The sequence below is a fragment of the Lynx rufus genome, unplaced genomic scaffold (assembly GCF_022079265.1).
Source record: "Lynx rufus isolate CCGP_SWC_20201006 ecotype Redwood Valley unplaced genomic scaffold, mLynRuf1.p SCAF_2, whole genome shotgun sequence".
NCBI lineage: Eukaryota > Metazoa > Chordata > Mammalia > Carnivora > Felidae > Lynx > Lynx rufus.
In genome coordinates, this window is record NW_025814834.1 from 115,874,317 (window position 1) to 115,891,528 (window position 17,212).

Consider the following 17,212-nt stretch of genomic DNA (forward strand, 5'->3'; position numbering starts at 1 on the left):
AAGGGAACAGGGTAGTCCAAAACTAGCTTTGGGAAAAAGAAATCTGTAATAAAATCAAGGTCAAAGATAAAATTCCAACCATTTTATTTTGTCTCAGGCATCACATGAACAAGGTAAGACCACTTGCAGCTTTGCAGCTATGGGATTCCATCTGGTTTACAAAGAGAGATTTATTACAAGATATTAAATGGAGGAGGGGAGTTGGCAATTGAAGAAACTGACCCCAGGAAGTCATCCTGTCACAGAACTCAGCCCCCAAGGGGGCTGCTGAACTGGGAAGCCCTGGCTACAACTGGCAGGTCCAGAACCACACAACCCAGACACCCATTCCCCTGCCTCTTTCCACACAGCACTTGGCTCCACATCCAAGGCTCAAAGAAGAGCATCTGGTTAGCAGAACCGCAATCCTATCAGAGCCCTAGCTTCAAGGGAGACTTGAACGTTAGCAGTTGGACGATCTACGTCTGCCACACTGGTGATTATTAATTCTAAGGGAAGTCTTCCAACCTGTAGGTTAAAGAAACCATGGCTCTCCAGAAAGGAGGCTCTAAAAGATAAACTCTGACAGGTACAGGGAACGGAGAAGAAACTGACCCATCACAGTCAAGCAAACCATCTCTTTGTCTACAGGAACATGTATCAGCCCAGATTTACCTGTTAGTGTACACCACCGGCCTCCTGGGGCAAATGTGTTTACTGGGGAATGATAAAATTGGAGTTCAGGGCGCCTGGGTGGCTCAGTCAGTTAAGTGTTCAAATCTTGATTTCGGTTCAGGTCATAACCTCAACCCAAATGATCTCATGATCTCACCTCCTGAGATGGAACCCCAGGTCGGGCTCTGCACTGACCGTGTGGAGCCTGCTTAGGATTCTCTCTCTTTCTCTCTGCTCCTCCCCTGCTAGTGCACATGTGTGAAATAAATAATAAAAGAAATTGGTGTTCAATTCACAAATGGGCAAGTGAAACTGTAACACAGAGATACTACTGTGGGCTCAGATGTCCCCAAATCCACAGCAAGCTTTCACACTCTAAACCTCTTTAGCCCAGGAGAGAGGGTTCTGGAGGATAGGGCAGAGGAAGTATCCACTCATGTTCATAGTGGGTATGGAGATTCCAAAGAAACTCTCAAGCAATGTGTTATTCCCAGGAGATGACCCCAGACTCTCTGGCATTTCGAAAAGTACCAAGTGCCAGGGAATCATCTGGGCCACTGTGTTCAGCATATGTGTGTACATGTTGGAGTTGGTAGGGGAAGGGGAGAGTAACACACTTCTGTTATGTTAGCCCCATTGCTCAAAACATATAGTTCTGAGCTAGTATAAGGAAAATAAAAACAACATTTATGGTTCAAAACCCTACAGGACTCTCCATGCCAACATAAACACACGGATCCCACAATCTGACCTACTGAAACAGCCGTCTAGGCTTCAAGAGCCGCAGCCTAATGACTCCCAGAGGGCAAAGCTGCGATTATGCCAACAGCCATCAAGAGGAACCTCTGGAAAATTCCACTCATTCTGCTACACAGCTGAGTTGTAAAAACAGATCCTGCCCCTCTCCACACCTAGTCATGAAGAAAGAATGGGTGACAGTGTGGAAAGTCAGTTTCCAGCATGCTGCAGAGCTGACCCTGAAACATAGCTCACTTTCTTGTACCCCATGCCCCTCTCCAAGCCCCCTGAACATGAGCCAATTACCTGTGATTTAATACTTTCCCAGCCAAGCCATCTCCATGGGAGACCAAGGGCAAGTATATAAACCTCTCTCTCAACGTGACCAACTTGAAAGTGACTGTTCAAGTATATTCCCCAGCTCTTAACCCCAGAGGGATACTTGTGAAGAGAAATTCATTCTTTTGGCAGATATTTACGAAGGCTATCTATGTGAATGACAGTGAGCAAAGTTTTATGTTGGATACACAGACGCCCACAGTACCTGTTCAAGATTACAATCTGTTGAAAGATAATGACAAAGCAGACAAAAAATTAAGTAACAACACAACAGATCATCAGCAACAGTGAGATGTGACAGGCACCCATGGTCACTGTTGACAGGAATGTAATTTACACAGTCTTTGTGGGAGGCAAAATTTGGCAATGTGTACCAGGATCCTTTAATGTGTTTTCTTTGACCCAATGTCTCTATTCCCAGGAGAATTTACCTTAACAAAGTAGCAAAAGATCGTTACAAAGATTCATACACAAAGATATTTGATGCAGCAATCCTTAGAATAGCTAAAATCTAAATACAACTTCAAGGTCCAATAAGTTAAGTATAAATGTATCTGGGATGCTATATAACTCATGAAAACCATGACTTTGAAAAATATTAAATAGATGGGGAAATGTCTATGTAAAGTAAAGCAGGTTGCAAAATTGGTGTAGAATGTGATTCCTTTCTTTTTAAAATATGTGTGTCTACCCACAGGACAAAGACTAAAGGAAATATGCCCAGCTGTATTTTAGTTTCTAAGGTAGGAGTTACTGTTGGGGAAACTTGTCTCCAGGAAGAAGTTTATGAGATTATTTTAATTCCCCCCCCCTTTTTTTTTAAAGTAGGCTTCATGCCCAGCAAAGAACCCAGTGCAGGGTTCAAACTCACGACCCTGAAATTAAGACCTGAGCCAAATCCAACTCTTGTTTTTGGCTCAGGTCATGATGTCAAGGTTCATGACTTCGAGCCCCGTGTCTGTCTCTGCTTAACCGACTGAACCACACAGGAGCCCCTGTATGAGATACTTCTTAAGCGTTATCTTACTTAGCTCTCACAATAAACTTGTTAAGTTTTATAACATACATTTTTTTTACAAAGGGCAAAACCAAGACACTAGTAACTACCCCAAAGCACCATAGAAAGTGACAATGTCAAAATGTGCTCAGATGTTGTTTTTCTTTCTATTGTGCAACTGTCTCAGAATGCTGTCTGCGTAAATTAAGTATCAAATAAGTTATACTATCAAAAGAGTAAGTGATCATTATGCGAGGGGCAAGACTAGGCAGAGAAGATTACAGGTAAGAGGTAGGATGCTGTCTGGTCTTTGAAGATTAGAAAAAAAATCAGATAACAGTTAACATTCATTGAGCTCTTACTGTGTTCTAGTGCCATACAAGTACTAACTCCTTCGTTCCTCCCAACAACCAGTGCTGTTACCGTTCCTACCTTGCAGGTGATTTGACCTGCAAGCTAATGACCTGGAGCTAAGTGGTGGAGGCAGAATCTGAACCTAGACCATCAACAGTTTTAGCCACTCTTCCCTGCTACCTCCCTGGACATAGTAATGATGGCATAAAGAAATGCCCAGGACACAGAGTTCCCGGGAGGTTAGAATGGAGTATATTCATGTGAGAAATTACATGTGGATGAGATAGAAAAGGTAGGTGATAAATGAATGACAACTGGGAAATAGTAAATGATATGTGAAATGTGGTGAGTGAGGTCACTGGATTAAAAACTCTACAAATTTAGGGGCGCCTGGGTGGCTCAGTCGGTTAAGCGGCCGACTTCGGCTCAGGTCACGATCTCGCACTCTGTGAGTTCGAGCCCCGCGTCGGGCTCTGTGCTGACAGCTCAGAGCCTGGAGCCTGTTTCACATTCTGTGTCTCCCTCTCTCTCTGACCCTCCCCCGTTCATGCTCTGTCTCTCCCTGTCTCAAAAATAAATAAATGTTAAAAAAAAAAATTAAAAAAAAAAAACTCTACAAATCTAAGGTTTGGATTATCTCTATTCCTTTGGGAGACAGAAATAACCCCCTTGTCTAATAGGGGGTGATTGACAATAAATATGTTCTTGTGAATGTTCTTCCCACTTTCCTCCAGCACTCACATTCCAATCACATTCCAGCTTACAAAAGATAAATAAGGGTAGGGACTTACATTTATCTTTCTAAAAAACAATGAAAACAAAGAAGAAAGGAAAAAAAAAAACAGACCTCTGGCAAGTCAGGTCAAAATGAAGAGAGGGAGAAAATCAAGATAGGGCCACAAGATCTGGGTGAGGAAGATGCCTTCATGGAACACTAATTCTTGTTTCCTATCAAGATTCCCACTTAGCTGAAAAACGATATGTTCACTCTGACTATAGCTACCCTATATATTTTTTATGCATGAAAGTGGGCAAAGTCTGGAAGGAGTTATGTAAAAGTAAAAATGGTGATGTCACTGGGGCACCTGGGTGGCTATCCAACTCTTGATTTCAGCTCAGGTCATGATCCCAGGGTCATGGGATCGAGCCCTGCATTGGGCTCTGTGCTGAGCTTGGAGCCTGCTTGGGATTCATTCTCTCTCTCTCTCTCTAATAAATAAACAAATAAAAATGTTTAAATGGTGATGTCATTAACATTTTCTTTAATATTGTTATGCATCCTTCCTTTAAATAAGATTGACCTGGGGCGCCTGGGTGGCGCAGTCGGTTAAGCGTCCAACTTCAGCCAGGTCACGATCTCCCGGTCCGTGAGTTCGAGCCCTGCGTCAGGCTCTGGGCTGATGGCTCAGAGCCTGGAGCCTGTTTCCGATTCTGTGTCTCCCTCTCTCTCTGCCCCTCCCCCGTTCATGCTCTGTCTCTCTCTGTCCCCAAAAAAATAAATAAACGTTGAAAAAAAAAATTTAAATAAGATTGACCAAAGGAGGAAAAATCATTTCAGCTAGCTCTCTGGACCACAGAACTTGTACTGTTGAATCTAAAAATCTTATCTGTCATGTTTCCTGAGCAGCTAATCAATGATCAGCCCTGCACTGAGGCTTCCTCCTGCAAAGGTTCAACCTATTCATTTCAACCTCTTCTAGGCACATCCATCAAGGCTCTGAAGAGCATTAACAGTATATAGCCTCAAGCCAGTTTTTATACAAGGAGCAGGATTCAGCTTGGGTCTCTGTAGGGAAGACTCTGTTCTGTCCTACCCCCAATCTGGGTGAGTCAGCACTCAGAGCCAGGTTTCTTGGCCTTCTTACAAATTTTTCAACTTATGAGGTAGGTACTGTTACTGTTCCCACTTTACAGGTGATTTCCTGTAATGAAATTTCCTTTCCACGATGTGATTTAAAAGCACCAAGGAAGTAGCAAACAACTTAGAAAATGTGGTCGCTGGTCTGCACAGGGTTTACAGTCAGGTGGAACAAGAGCTACACATATCAACAGTGCGTGGGTGACAATGTGAGGCAAAGACACAGCCTGAGTGATGAGTGGTAAATGCCGCCATTAGCACCGAGTTGGGGGTTTCATGGAGAGAGGATCCAGGAGAAAAGAACAGACAGGAAGATCCACTTTGCGCATGGCAGGGTGGGAAGAGCAGAGAGGAACAGAAAACATGGAAAAGGCAAGAAAGAGCAGAGAGGCCTGGCTCAGCTGGGATGGGCGTGCTATCAGATGCAGGAAGAGAAGGACCTTGTCATTCCTGGAGGGGTGGGGGAGGGAGGAGAAGCAGGTAGGTTTGAGCAAGGGAGGGACATTTCAGCACAATTAATCTGACACACTATGACAGACACTATGAGACACTGGAGAGATGCCGACCAATGAAGAGCCTGCTGCTTCCCTGGGCAATAGTGACAAACAACCCACCTCAATATGCTGATCTGCAAAATTCACAAGATACACGTTAAAGCAAAAAATAAAGCTCAGGACAGTGTGTGTCTCTCTGTCTGTATGTCCATTAAGCCACCATTTGGGGGGCGCCTGGGTGGCTCAGTCGGTTGGGCGTCTGACTTCGGCTTGGGTCATGATCTCACAGTCCGTGAGTTTGAGCCCCACGTCGGGCTCTGTGCTGACAGCTCAGAGCCTGGAGCCTGCTTCGGAATCTGTGTCTCCCTCTCTCTCTGCCCCTCCCCCGTTCATGCTCTGTCTCTCTCTGTCTCAAAAATAAATAAACATTAAAAAAAAATTTTTTTAAAAAGCCACCATTTGGGGGGAAATGATAGTGGAGAATACATGTCCATAATGAAACAAGAAACTGATAAAACGGGATGCTTCCAAGAAAAAACAGGATAGCAGGGGAACAGGAAGTAGGAAGGAGAATATTTATGTGTCCTTCCATATCATTAGAATTTGAATCCATGATACAAAAAATTTAATAAAATTTTACTTTAAAAATTAATTGGTTGTGGGGCACCTGGGTGGCTCAGTCAGTTAAGCATCTGACTCTTGATTTCAACTCAGGTCATGATCTCACTGTTCGTGGATTTAAGCCCCACATTGGGCTCTGTGCTGACAACACAGAGCCTGCTTGGGATTCTCCCTCTCTCTCTGCCCCTCCCCCGCTTGCATGTGTGTGTGTGTGTGTGTGTGTGTGTGTGTGTGCGCGCGCACACACACGCACACACTCGCTCTCTCTCAAAATAAAGAAAAAATACCTTTATAAAAAATAATTCATTGCTTTTTAAATGTTCTTGAGAACTATCCTGTCTTTAGTAAATATGTATTGTTTTAATAATTACATCACAATGTTGTGGGCTTTTTTTAAGGATTTTAAGTGCACATCATAATAACCCAAGTTAAGAGAAGCTGAGATCTGGGGGCGCCTGGGTGGCTCAGTTGGTCCGATTTCAGCTCAGATCATGATCTCGCAGTCTGTGAGTTCGAGCCCCGCGTCAGGCTCTGTGCTGACAGCTTGGAGCCTGGAGCCTGCTTTGGATTCTGTGTCTCCCTGTCTCTCTGCCCCTCCCTCATTCATGCTCTGTCTCTCTCTCTCTCTCTGTCAAAAATAAATAAACATTAAAAAAGAGAGAGAGAGAAGCTGAGATCTGGACCAGAGTACAAGAGATGGGAAGGTAAGAATAGGATGGAACAGAATACCCCAACTCCAGGTCCCTAAGCTGTGTTTCTCACACTGTGTCTTTGGGGGCTGGGGTGAGGGGCAGTGACAGACTACTCAAGTTACAGCATAAGCAGGGAACACCCACTTTACTTGATGCTGTCCTTTCAAACAGTTTTATGTTAAAATAAACAGATCTCGGGGCGCCTGGATGGCGCAGTCGGTTAAGCGTCCGACTTCAGCCAGGTCACGATCTCGCGGTCCGTGAGTTCGAGCCCCGCGTCGGGCTCTGGGCTGATGGCTCAGAGCCTGGAGCCTGTTTCCGATTCTGTGTCTCCCTCTCTGTCTGCCCCTCCCCCGTTCATGCTCTGTCTCTCTCTGTCCCAAAAATAAAAATAAACGTTGAAAAAAAAAATTTAAAAAAAAAAATAAAAAAATAAACAGATCTCCAGTATAAAACATAAGACCTCAAAGAAAATTCTCTCCTACAGGGTATTAGTTTTGGCTGAACTTTTCAGACACCTCCTCCTCCACATGTACACACATGCACACACACACACGTGTTCACTTTCTTCTGCCGGGAGCCATTCTTTAGGGGACCTGGTTGAGAAGCCTGCATTAGGCAGTGAGGCTCACCCCATGCCATGCCAACAACCCCATGTGGCAAGTGCCCAGAGTCCTCATGCTCTGCCCTTGGACTCCCACCATTTACCACACCTTCTGGGCTCTCACTCTCAGAGCTGCCCCCATTCGGCCAGCATCTAATCACACTTTAATTTATGGCCCTATTTCCCCTTAGGGCCTGAAGCACACCCACAGTTTACCTGTAACAATCCCGACTTCTCTCCTTAACACAGATTCTCTCTAATCTATGATTTCTCAGACCACCCTGAGAAATCTAGAACATTCTACACTCCTGCAGCCTTCTGAGGAGCAGCACTGCTACTGGGCAGTCTCAGGTCACAAAAAGAAGGGCCAGGACACAAAAACAGAAATGTAACAGGACTTGGGGCGCCTGGCTGGCTCAGTCGGTAGAACATGAGACTCTTGATCTCAGGGTTGTGAGTTAGAGCCCCAGGCTGGGTGTGGAGATTACTTAAATAAGTAAACTTATAAAAAAAAAAAAAAGTAACAGGACTCAAACTGATTAAAAATGGATGAAAAATAGAAGTATTAGACACACCTTCAAAATCTATGCAAAATCATCAAAATCTAGCCTCTAGGGCTGGGGGCTAGGATGGCAGACTTCCAAAAGACTGCCTGTGATGAATCGTTATATACAAGGATTTGTCTAAACCAGACCCGAGGTGGACCTGACGTTAGCCCATAGACTTTGCACATTCCCGCAGGGAGGGGCCGGCAACACTGTGAGTTAGGTGTGTGACCCTGGCCACGCCTGTGGCCTTGACTTATACTCCATGGACCAGGTCTTGACTCCTTATCCCTACTCCTCTGGTCTCCGACTCCCAGTCTGGTCCTGCTGCTGCCTTCTCTGCATTGAATGCTATCACAGTCGGACAGGAGGAGGGAGAGCCAATGGAGCCACCTGAGTGGACAGAACACTGACAGGTCCACTGACAGCATCCGGGAAGTCTACAAGCAGGGCCTGCTGAGCACCAGGATGAGGACGCTCAGGAGGTAATTGATACGGTAGGGGACGGGGCGGGGGGGGGGGGGAGTTAAGCAGACCCATGCTCCAATCCTGCTGGTTACTGACAACTTCACCATACATTGATAACAACTACTGCCCATTATCCAATGCCCTGCATTCCTGCTGAGCTCTTAATAGGCTTTATCTCATTCAACCCTCACAAAGACTCTGAGTTGAGTATTGTCAGTGTCTCTATATTACAGATGAAGAAACTGAGCAGGTAGAGAAGAGAAGTAATTTGTCCAAGGTCATACCACGGTAAGTGATAGAGCTGAGATTCATACCCAGGTCTGACTCCAAAGTCTATGCCTCTAGTCAAATCACTAAACTGAGTGAACAGGGAAGAAGTCATAGAATCGGCTTTGAGAACCCAGTGTCGTCATTCTCCTGGTCAGAGAGCAACAGTGCCTCCCTGAGAGGCAACAGCCCAGACTCTGGGTTCTAATCCTAGCTTTGCTACTTACAGGCTATGTGACCTTGAGTAAGCTTGGGCCTCTTTGTGCCTCAGTATCTCCTACATAAAATGGAGACAATAATAGAGCCTACCTCATAGTTTGCTCTGGGATTAACTTACTACACCTACAGCACCTGGAACAATGCTCAGTATGTAGTTGGCACTATATAAATATTGACTAGTATCAGTCCTATAACACTTTCTCAGTTTAAGTTAAACAAGCTGAAAGGAGAAAGTCAAAATCCTGGTAGACAGGTTCTATGCCATGGCATATTACAAAGTCTTATAATTCATCCTCCAACTAGAAAGTCCCTCCCTACCTCTCAAACTACATGAAGCAATACGTTGTTGAAAGAGCAAGAGATTCAGAGTCAGAAAGACTTGGGTTCAAACTCTTGCTTTGCCACCTACTCTGTGGCCTCGGGCAAGCTACTTGACCTCTCTGAGCCTCAGTTTTCTCATCTATAACACAGATCCCATTGTACCTACATGGTGGCAATTCAACATTGGGAAGAATGAAGAAGATAAGCCATGTAAGATATGCATGTTGGTGTTGCTCAGCCACACAAAGAGGCAGAAGCAAGGTTGTTTATTCTAGCAGTCTCGCTCAGAAAGAAAAGTCAGACCTTTGATACGGAGTTGGTCAAACATTAATCAAACATAACCTCTTTAGATCTCTACCAAACGGAATTGCATGTTTGTTGCGGTAAAAGCTCTTTGCATCCTAGCTTATCAAATCGTAAAACAAGGACCCAACTAGATTTCACTCATTTTCAGGGCACTTCCTTATAGGGAACTTAAGCTTTTACACTATCACAGGTAAATGAGTATTACAGTTCGGGTTCAAAGCAACCTTGGGGTCAGAAGACCTAGGTTCTCCTGTGAGACTCTGGGCAGATTACCTAACTTTTCCAGGCCTTTATTACATCATTTGAAAATTGGGGAAAACAACATCCAGCCCCAGAGAGTTCTGTAAAGATTAAAGGACATAATACATAACCTACAGCAATCTTATGCGCTTTCCTCCTGTTAAAATGGACTAGACATCCCTCTTCTCCTGAAGGGTTAATCCCTCCTCCTGTGTTCTCATTCTCACCACCTCCCTGCCTTCTTTGAGATTTCCTTCCATCCACCACCTACCCTCCTCTGTCTCTTCTTTCCATCACTCCCTCTTCCAGCTCACTGCACTCATTCCCATCAACATTTCTACTAGGAGGAAAAGCACTCCTTCAAATCCATACCTCACAAATTTCTTGAAAAAATTAATCTCACCTGCTCTCTCCATTGCCTCACCTTTTCCTTCTCAATTCTTTCTGATCTGTATTATACCCATACCATGTCGCTCAAAATGCTTTCATCCAAACTACCAGAAAGCTCCCTCCAAGAGACAGTTTTTAGCCCTTGATTTATTTGACCTTTTGGCAGCATTCACTCTCGTTGGCTATTCCCTCTTTTAAAACATTCTTCCCCTAGGTTCCATAAGCTCTCATTCTTCTGATTTTCTTCCTGCCTCTCAGGTTCATCCTTTTTTTAAAGATTTTATTTATTTATGGGAATGAAGGCTGGTGCAGCCACTCTGGAAAACAGTATGGAGTTTCCTCAAAAAACTAAAAATAGAACTACCCTACAACCCAGCAATTGCACTACTAGGTATTTATCCACGGGATACAGGTATGCTGTTTTGAAGGGGCACATGCACCCCAATGTTTATAGCAGCACTATCAACAATAGCCAAAGTATGGAAAGAGCCCAAATGTCCATCGATGGATGAATGGATAAAGAAGATGTGGTATATATATACAATGGGGTATTACTCGGCAATCAAAAATAATGAAATCTTGCCACTTGCAATTATGTGGATGGAACTGGAGGGTATTATGCTAAGTGAAATTAGTCAGTCAGAGAAAGACAAAAAAATCATATGACTTCACTCATATGAAGACTTTAAGAAACAAAACAGATGAACATAAGGGAAGGGAAACAAAAATAATATAAAAACAGGGAGGGGGACAAAACATAAAAGACTCTTAAATATGGAGAACAGAGGGTTACTGGAGGGGTTGTGGGAGGGGAGTGGGCTAAATGGGTAAAGGGCATTAAGGAACCTACTCCTGAAATCATTGTTTCACTATATGCTAACTAATTTGAATGTAAATTTTAAAAATAAAAAATAAAATAAAATAAAAAAGATTTTATTTATTTATTTTTAAGTAGGCTTCATGCCCAGTGTGAAGCCCAACACAGGGCTTGAACTCACAACTCTGAGATCAAGACTTGAGTTGAACACTAACTGACTGAGCCACCCAGGTGCCCCATCTCAGGTTCATTCTTATTCTGCCTTTTTAGCATCTCTTTTCTTTCCTTAAATGTTGGTCATTCTCAAGGACATGGCCTGGGTCCTCTTCTCTTCCCACATGAACCATATCCCTGGCTAATCTCATTTACCCCCTTCCCCATTCAGGCATCATTCATAGAGTAACAACTGCACTTGGATGTTCCACAAGCCTCTCGAACTAAGCGTAAAAACCACAGTCATGGGGTTTGGGTCCAGCAAGTAAGAAGCATGCAAGTCACTGCTTCACCCCAACAACAAGTAAAAAACCGAACAAACTAAAAACCAACAACCCTTCTTCTTTTTTTTTTTTTAAAGTTGTTTGTTTGTTTTCAGAGCGAGAGAGAGTGAGAGCACAAGCAAGTAAAGCACAGAGCAGAGAGAGAGGGGAGAGAGAATCCCTAAGCTGGCTCCTCACCATCAGTGCAGAGCCCAATGCAGGGCTTGAACTCATGAACCATGAGATCATGACCTGAGCCAAAACCAACAATCAAACACTTAACCGAATGAGCCACCCAGGTGCCCCAACAACCCTTCTTAATGTCCATATCCACCAGCGAAGTGAGGCCACAAGTCAAACTGCTGCCTCCACAACTGGAGAAAATCACCAGGAGGATACAGAGAACCACAACTGGAGCAAAACCCTCATGAGTGCCACAGCAGGGCAACCTCAACTGTAACTGACCAAGTGTTGGAGGCTCAGGGTGGACAAGTCTGAGAGAAAAAGTCCAGGGAGATTCAGTTACTGGGAACCCTCACACTTCTGAGTTTTACCTCCTGAGCTCTTCCAGGTTCTCACAGTGAACACTGTGTTTCCAGCAGTGGGAAGAGAGAGGGAACCGTGTGGAAATACTCCAAGCATTCTGTTCTTAACAAAGTCTGCCCTCAGGAGAAGCTGTTAACCAGAGCCTGGGGTTCTGTCAGGGCCTTACTGACCTCTCTACCAAAGAGAGAAGGGAAATACCCAATTCTAGCCCACTATAGGCATCCCGTCCCACATAAAGGTGGGGGGGGGGGGGGTTGACAGCCTGCAGCAAGTTCAGGAGCCTAGAGGCACAGGCTCACTGAAACTGATCACAGGCCTACAGAACACTCCTCCTCCCCTCATACCTCACCACTGTTACTAAAAGGCCTACTCACAGCAGTGCCTTTTACCCGATACATCATGTCTGGCTGCCAAAAAGAAATTAAGACACATACTAAAAGGCAAAAAAACACAGTTTAAAGAAACAGAGCAAGCATCAGAACAAGATTCAGACATGGCAGGGACATCAGAATTACCAGACTGGGACTTTAAAACAACTGTGATTAGTATGCTAAGAGCTCTAATGGATAAAATAGACAGCATGCAAGAACAGATGGGCAAAGTAAGCAGAGAGACGGAAATTCTAAGAAAGAACCCAAGAGAAATTCTAGAGATCAAAAACGTGGTAGTAACAGAAATGGAAAAACCTCTGACGTGCTTAGTAGTAGACTAGACACAGCTGAGAAAGAATCTCTGAGCTTGAGGATAAGAATTACATTCAAATTCTCCTCAGAAACCAGGTAACCAAGAAGAGAGTAGAGCAAAATATTCAGTGTTCAGAGAAAAAAAAATCCCATCCTAAAATTCTGTACCCTGTGAAATTACTCTTCAAAAGTGTAGGAGAGGGACACCTGGGTGACTCAGTCAGTTAAACATCTGACTCTTGATTTTGGCTCAGGTCATGATCTCACAGTCATGAGACTGAGCCCCAGAGTAGAGCTCTTTGCTACCAGCACAGACAAGCCTGCTTGGGATTCTCTCTCTCTCTCCTCTTCATGCACACATGCTCTCTCTCTCAAAAGAAATAAATAAACATTAAAAAAAAGTGCAGGAGAAAGAGTTCTCAAACAAAAACTGAGGAAATTTGTTGCCAGTAGACCTGTCTTGCCAGAAATGTTATAAGAAATTCTTCAGAGAGAAGGAAAACTATATAGGTCAGAAATGTGGATCTACATAAAGAAAGGAAGAGTTTCTGAAAAGGAATAAGTAAAGGTAAAATTAAAGCTTTTTTTAAAAAATGTGTATTTATTTTCGAAAGCACAAGCGGGGGAGGCGGGGGGGGTGGGGGACAGAGGAACTGAAGCAGGCTCTATGCTGACGGCAGCAAGTCTGATGTGGCACTCAAATTCACCAACTGCAAGATCATGACCTGAGCTGAAGTCCAATGCTCAACCAACTGAGCCATCCAGGTGCCCCAAAATTTTTATTTTTCTTACTTTTGGTTGATCTAACAGATAATAAGTTGCTCAGAATAATAACAGTAATATTGTATTGAATTATGCAACAGAAAGAAAATCAGTAAGGACATAGTTGAACTCAACAGCACCAACAATCAACTGGATATAATTGATATCTACAGACCATTTCATCCCACAACAGCAGAGTACATATTATACTCAAGATCACAGGAAGCATTCACCAAGACAGACCATATAGAAAACACCTTAACAAATTTAAAAGAATAGGAATCATACAATGTCTGCTCTCAGACCACAGTGGAATTAAACTAGAAACCAAAAACAGAAAGATAACTGGAAAATCTCCAAATACGTGGAGATTAAACAACATACTTTTAACTAACACATGGATCAAAGAAGAAATCTGAAGCAAAATCTTGAAGCATTTTCAACTAAATGAAAATAAAACCCCAGTTTATTAAAATTTGTGGGATGCAACAAAAGTAGTGCTTTGAGGGAAATTCATAGCATTAAATGCATATATTTAAAAAGAAAGAAGATCTAAAATCAATCATCTAAGCTTTCCAAACTGAGCCTGGCAGAACGGCTCCCACAAAGAAGGGTGGCCAAATGAAGGGCTGTTCTGCCATCAGCGAGGTAGTGACCAGAGAATACACCACCATCAACAGTCACAAGCACATCCATGGCATGGGTTCCAAGAAGTGTGCCCCTCGGGCACTCAGAGATCTGAAAATTTGCCATGAGAGAAAGGGGAACTCCAGATGTGCAGACTAACACCAGGCTCAACAAAGCTGTCTGGGCCAAAGGAATAGGGAATGCTCCATACCATATCTGTGTGCGGTTGTCCAGAAAAACTTAAGAAGGATGAAGATTCACTAAACAAGCTCTATACACTGGTTACCTATGTACATGTCACCACTTTCAAACATTTATAGTTAATGTGGATGAGAACCAACTGCTCATTGTCAAATAAAGGTATAAAACAGAAAATAAATAAATAGATATAATCAAATCAAATCAATTATCTAAGCTTCCACTTTAGGAAACTAGAAAAAAGAGAAGCAAATTAAATCCAAGGTAAGCAGGAGAAAAGAAATAATAAGAATTAGAGTAGAAAGCAATAAAACTGAAAACAGTATATCAACAGAAAAAGTCAATGAAACCAAAAGTTGGTTCTTTGAAAATATCAATAAAACAAAAAGGAAAATACAAATTACTAATATCAGAAATGAAATGGGAGACATCACTATAGATCCTAAACATCAAAAGGATAATGTAAGAATACTACAAAGAACTCTATGCCCACAAATTTTATAACTTAGATGAAATGGACCAATTCCTTGAAAGATACAATCTGCCAAAACTCACCTAGGCAAAGAGACAGACAATCTGAGTAGGCCTATATCTATGAATGAAACTGAATCAATAACTAATAGGCTTTCAAAACAGAAAGCACTAGGCCAAGATGGGTTCACTGGTAAATTCTACCAAATTAATTTAAGGAGAAATTATACCAAGCTCTATATAATCTCCTTCAGAAGATAGAAGCAGAAGAAATACTTCTCAACTCATTCTATGATCAGTATTACCCTAATACCAAAACCAGACAAAGGCATTACAAGAAAAAGAAAAAACTACAGTTCAATATCTCTTACGAACATAGATGCAAAAATCCTCAACAATACGTTAGCAAATCAAATCCAACAATGTATGAAAAGAATTGTATACCATGACCAAGTGATTTTATCCCACATATGCAAGGCTGATTCAACATTCCAAAATCAATTAATATCATCCATCAAATCATCAGGCTAATGAAGAAAAATCGCATGACCATATCAATAAATGCATAAAAAACATTTGACAAAGTCCAACATTCATTCATGATAAAAATTCTCAGTGAACTAGCAATAGAGGGGAACTTCCTCAACTTGATAAAGAATATCTACCAAAAATCTATAGCTAATATCATAGTTAATTGTAAGAAACTAAAAGCTTTTCCCACTAAGATCAGGAAAAAGGGAAGGATGTCCCCTCTCACCACTGCTTTTCAACATCATACTGGAATAGCTAATGCAATAAGACAAGATAAGGAAATAAACAGGGGCACTTGGGTGGCTCAGTCAGTTAAGCGTCCAACTCTTAATTTCAGCTCAGGTCATGATCTCATGGTTGGTGAATTTGAGCCCCACATGGGCTCTGAGCAGGCAATGCAGAGCCTGCTTGGGATTCTCTCTCTGTCTCTCCCCAACTCGTGCATGTGTGCACGCTCTCTTTCTCTCTCAAAAAATAAATAAACTTTTAAAAAATAAAAAAATAGGGACGCCTGGGTAGCTCAGTCAGTTAAGCGCCAGACATTAGCTCAAGTCATGATCTCATGGTTCATGGGTTCACGTGGGGCTCTGTGCTGACAGCTCAGAGCCTGGAGCCTGCTTCGGATTCTGTGTCTCCCTCTCTCTCTGCCCCACCCCCACTCGCGCTCTGTCTCTCTCTCTCAAAAATAAATATTAAAAAAAATTTTAATAAAAAATAAAATAAAAAGGAAATAAACAGTATATAGATTGGAAAGGGAAATAAAGTTGTATTCACAGATGACATGATCATAAATGTAGAAAATTCTAAAGAATTGACAAAAACTACCTAGAACTAATAAGTGATTATAGTAAGGTTGCCAGATACACTGTTTTATTTGTTTCTATTTTGAGAGAGAGAGAGAGAGAAAGAGAGAGAGAGAGGGAGGGAGAAGCGCATGTGCAAGCAGGGGAGAGGTAAAGAGAAAGGGAGAGAGAGAATTCCAAACAGGCTCTGTGCTGACATGGGGCTCCATCTCATGAACTGTGAGATCATGACCTGGGCTGAAATCAAGAGTCTGATGCTTAACTGACTGAGCCACCCAAGCAACTGTCAGGTACAAGTTTGATATACAAAAGTCAACTGCTTTCATATACCAGCAATAAACAAGAGAAATTTGAAATTAAAAATATAATACCTAGGGGAGCCTGGGTGGCTCAGTCAGTTAAGCGTTCGCCTTCAGCTCAGGTCATGATCTCACACTCCGTGGGTTTGAGCTCCACGTCAGGCTCTGTGCTGACAGTTCAGAGCCTGGAGCCTGCTTCGGATTCTTGTCTCTCTCTATCTCTGCCCCTCCCCTGCTCATGCTCTCTCTCTCTCTGTCTCAAAAATAAATAAAAACATTAAAAAAAATTTTAATAAAAAAATAAAAATAAAAAATACATATATAATACCACAATAGCATCCCCCCAAAATGAAATACTTAATTATAAATCTACCAAATATGTATAAGCTGTATACAAGTAAAACTACAAAGCTCTGCTGAAAAATCAAAGAAGAACTAAATAAATAGAGAGATGTTCCATGTTTGTGAATAAGAAGACTGGCTATTGTCAAGATGGCAGTTCCTCCCAACTTGATTTATAGATTCAATGCAATCCCAGTCAAAACCCCAACAAGTTGTTTTGTGGATAGCAACAAACTGATTCTGACGTTTATATGGAGAGACAGACTCAGAATAACAAACATAATATTGAAGGAAAAGAATAAAGTTGGGGGACTGACACTACCCAACTTCAAGACTTTTCTATAAAGCTACAGTAATCAAAAGTAATCAAAATTTCAGGGCACCTGGGTGACTCAGTTGGTTGAGAGTCCAACTTTGGCTCAGGTCACGATCTCATGGTTTGCAAGCTCAAGCCCCACATCAGGCTCTGTGCTGACAGAAATAGACCCATGTAAATAATATAGTCAACTGATCTTGACAAAGGAGCAAAGGCAACAAATGAAGACTGTCT

General features: G+C 42.5%; 1 pseudogene; it reads left to right on the forward strand.

Annotated features, from left to right (window-relative positions):
• Positions 1 to 1,105: 1,105 nt before the first annotated feature.
• LOC124514249 (60S ribosomal protein L31-like) lies at positions 1,106 to 14,376 on the forward strand (annotated as a pseudogene).
• The last annotated feature ends 2,836 nt before the right edge of the window (positions 14,377 to 17,212 follow it).